This window comes from Meriones unguiculatus, chromosome 4 (assembly GCF_030254825.1).
Source record: "Meriones unguiculatus strain TT.TT164.6M chromosome 4, Bangor_MerUng_6.1, whole genome shotgun sequence".
Lineage (NCBI taxonomy): Eukaryota > Metazoa > Chordata > Mammalia > Rodentia > Muridae > Meriones > Meriones unguiculatus.
In genome coordinates this window covers 110662026-110666134 of record NC_083352.1, presented here as the reverse complement: position 1 = coordinate 110666134, position 4109 = coordinate 110662026, and the positions used below count along the sequence as shown (strand labels likewise).

General features: G+C 52.5%; 1 long non-coding RNA gene across 1 annotated transcript; it reads left to right on the top strand.

Annotated features, from left to right (window-relative positions):
- The first annotated feature begins 48 nt into the window (after positions 1 to 48).
- Positions 49 to 3898, top strand: LOC132653733 (uncharacterized). Its single transcript, XR_009591568.1, has 2 exons — positions 49 to 184; positions 3604 to 3898. It is a non-coding gene; the product is annotated as an uncharacterized LOC132653733 (long non-coding RNA).
- Positions 3899 to 4109: the final 211 nt, after the last annotated feature.

The window sequence follows — 4109 nt, the reverse complement described above, 5'->3', positions numbered from 1 at the left end:
ACACCCCTCAAACCCAACCAGTCTGGTCCCGACTCTGTGAGGCGGGGACGGATGTACACTCAGCACCACTTCCGCTGTCTAGAGGGCGCTGGACCAGTGCGCCTAGCCCCGCTCCCAGGCTTGCTTTCCTGGGGACACCGGGAGAGACCCAGGCCCCAACGTTGGAGCACCTCCATCCTTCCAGGTACTCCGGAGACTCTGCGGGTGCCCTGTGCCTTTGCATTTTACCCTGCGGGGGACCGGAGGATAAGCTGCCGGCCTGGGAGAGAGGAGTCCGCCCGCCCCGCCCCCCCCCCCCCCCCCCCCGGGACGTCACTTTGGGCAGATTCAGTAGCACCAGAACCAGGGTCCTCTGCCCTGGCCGGTGAGATGGCTCAGGCCGGAGTCCAAGGGCAGAAAGGGAAATGAATGTCCAGAGAGCCCGGAAGAGAGCCCGGAAGAGGGGGTTGTCTTGTAGAGTATCTGTCCTTGATTGGGGAATCAGCCCTTGGATTCATGAACAGACTGGTCACGGGCGCTGCGAGCAGAGGATGGCGACCCAGAGCAGCAGAGAATACAGTTGTTTAGGTTGGGAGGCTTTAGTGAGGCTCAGCAGGGTGGTGTCCTCCTGGATGAGACCCAGCCAGGAGAAAGGTTTCTTTTCCTCCGTGTTTTGCCTGAGATTGGAGCTGGTATCCCAGGTGTGACTGGAGGGGCGGCCCCTGTTGTTGTACTGTGTTGTCATGTTTGCCAGGTTCTGGAGGGCAGAGGGCAGGGTCAGGATGTAGGCTCGCTGGCTTTCTGTTTGTTCATATGGGTATGAAGATGTTTCACTTCATATTACCCCGTAGCCCACCAGTCATTCCAAGGATTTAGGCTACTAATGTAGCGTTGTACTTCAGTGGGGAATATCCAACCAAAAGTTTGGCCCGTCCTTGTCCATAATCAGCTACATTCTTTTTTTTCCCCCCACCATCTTAGGATGTTCTTTTTACAATAACCCCATGGATACCCCATGTACAGGATGCGACAGGCCCTGTCCCTCTGGTTATAAGTAAAGCAAAGCATGGGGGAGCCATACCTCTCTGTGCATTTTAAGAGAGATACTGGGCTGGAAAGAACATCATGACATCCCTTAGAGGGACAGTCTGACTGGACCATGATGCCACTGTGGGTCTCATAGCACCGTCAGTCCAAGTTTCTGGAACGTAGAAGCCCCTGCAGTATGTTGGAGCTGACTGGCACAGTTTCCCCCAGTTGGACAAAGATCGAGACAACTAAACAAAGAATCGACCTGGCAGGGGTGTCGTAGTCCCTGGTGCCTGTGGTGACAGAGAAAGAATGTGACCCAGAAAAAGAAAGAGGTAAACAGAGTGACTATAGTCAGGTCTGACCATTCGGGCCTGGTTTTGAGGCTGTGTGCAGAACCTGAGAGTGGTGCCTTCCAGCCGCTAGATGGACCGTCCATCCTGGGCCGGGCCCTTTTTGAGCCTGGATAGATGATACCAACACTAATGTCCTGGGAGCTTGGCACCCGAGTGGGTGGTGAGAATCACAATGTAGGGTCCTGTCCACTGGGGCTCTGAAGACTTAGGAGATGATTGTTTGAGACATACCTGGTCCAAAGGAAAGGGAAAAGGGGTTGGTAGCATTTGAGTCCGCTGATGTGGGGCTGGGAAGGCAGCTGTGAGAGTGGAGAAGGGAGAGAGAGAGAGAGAGAGAGAGAGACACAGGGTTAGTAGCTGGCCAATGGAGTAGTTTGCACAGGGAGATGGCGATTAAGGAGAAACAGCCTTCCATACAGAACCTCAAAAGGGCCAAAGCTTGTAGGAGATGGTGGGGTGTCTCGGAGGCGGGTGAGGGCAGTGAGGAGAAGGGAAGGCCAAGATGAGCTCAGGTGAGAGTTTGGTGAGTCTTTGTTTATGAGGCCATTAGCTCTCTCTACCTTTCCCAATGACGGTGGGTGGTACAGAATTTGAAGCTGCCTGGAGACATTCAAGGCTTCAGAGGTGAAGTGAAGGCTGCATTGTTATCTCTGTGGATGGTCGTTGGAATGCCAAACCAAGGGCTGACACGTCATAGGAGGATATGGGCCACCATGTCTGCTGTTTCCCCGGAGGTGGGGAATGCCAACCTCCTCCCTGTGAAAATGTCAACAAGGGTTAGGAGAGAGTGGAGCTTTTTGTTGGCAGGCATTTTTGTAAAGTCAGTTTGCCAGTCTGGTTTGTGTACTCGGAGCTGGTACAGGGGCGGACATATAGGGAGCCTCCTGTGGTTGGTCTTGGCACACGTTGGGCAGGAAACATGGGCCTGTAAAATATGGGCTTTGAGACTGGTGGGCTCACAAAGGGGCTCTAGAAATTGAAATAGGGCCTTGGGGCCAATGTGTAGGCAATGATGGATCTTGGAGATGATGGACAGTGACTGTTTGGGGGCAAAGGTAAGGCTGTTGTTTAGGTAAAGCCATCCATCTTTTGCCAGTGTGAAACCTTTGCCAAGCTTTCTCCGCTGGTACTGAGGTTTGTAAGAAGATGTTAGGAAGAGGGTGTGCCCTATGGGTCTTGAGCTGGAAGCCAGAACCCAGGCCACCGAGCCAGCCCTGGCATTACCCAGGATCTGTGACATTGGATCCATAGAGGTTTGGTGCCTCTAGTGGTGAATTATGGGCATCTCTGCTGGGAGTTGGAGGGCCTCCAAGAGACTGGCTATATAGGAGGACCATTGGAGCCAGCTGTGGTGGCACACACCTGTAATCCCAGCTCCCGGGGAGGCAGAGGCAGGTGGATCTCTGTGAGCTTGAGGCCAGCCTGGTCTACAAAGCGAGTCCAGGACAGCCGAGGCTACATAGAGAAACCCTGTCTTGAAAAAATCTACCCTGTCCCCCAAAAAGTTGGGAATCCAGTGTCTAAGGAATCCCACCAGGCCCCCAAATTAAACAATTTGATCTGCTGTAGTTGGGTCTGTAGGTTAGGAGTTGGCGTTGATAAACCGCCATCTCTACGGCCAGCCCCCAGAGGACCTGAGAAGCGTGACATCAGGCATCTCTGTGGCCACCTCCAGCAAGACCCATCACCACCAGCACAACATAAATACGACACTTTCACGACTGCCGCAAGACACATGTGCTCCTTTTGCGCATGCGCCGGGTCATCCCCTCCCCCGCATTCTTTCTCTTTGCTGCCTTACCCAGAAGTCTGTCTGTGTAACCCGTCCCCAAAACTCTTGAACCCTTTTGGCTCTTTACAGTAGCTAGTATCTCGTTTGAATATGCAGGGGTCCAACTCAGCCCAGGCGCTAAGACCCTCATCTCCGATGAGCTGTGACAGAATCTTCTGTCGGGCATTTTGTCACAGCAATGGGAAAAATCAAGTAGCGTAACTACATCGGCAAGCTGTTGTTCCGGGGAAGGATACTTTCTCAGTAAAGAGCAAAACTGCATCAGGACCACAGGAACATTAGAGATTCCGTTTAAAGTTAAGAGCAGCTGTTGTTTTTATTTTTAACTGATTAATTATTAATTAATGAATGAGGCCAGAAAAGGGCTTTGGCATCAGTGTCCACGGTTGAGGTGGCTCGGCAGTTAAAAATAGCTGTTGTTTTATAACATCCCTTTTGTTTTTCTAGGTAAAAGGTCTGCTGGCCTGCCCTCAGGGTCCTAGAAACATCTTACATCACCTGCCACAGCAGCTGCTGCCAGGTATGCTCGGTGTCTGTGGGGTAAAAGTACCGCCTGCCAAGTGCCCAGCCCCAACCCCTGTGTAGACCGGGTCTCTCTCTCTCCTTCCCACCCCTCCCTTTCCCTTTCCCCTTCTCTCTGTTTTTCTCCCTTCTCTGCCTTCATGGTTCACTCACTGTCTCTACCCCTTCCTTCTCCAGGCCTTCACTCCTTCCTTCTCCCAATAAAAGTTCTTATTCTAGATCTGCTGTGTGGCGTAATTCCTCAGAGGGTACTGTTAAGATTGTGCAACAGGGTTACACGGCTGGTTCACAAGTCACGCCACGCGACTGGTTCCACATGGGAGGTTTATTAAGGGAAGGGGTCACAGAGACCATCTCTGGACAGGGCAGGTGAGAGAAAGAAAGAGAGAGAGAGGAGGGCTTCTTGTTCTCTTATAAGGTGACCCAGAGCA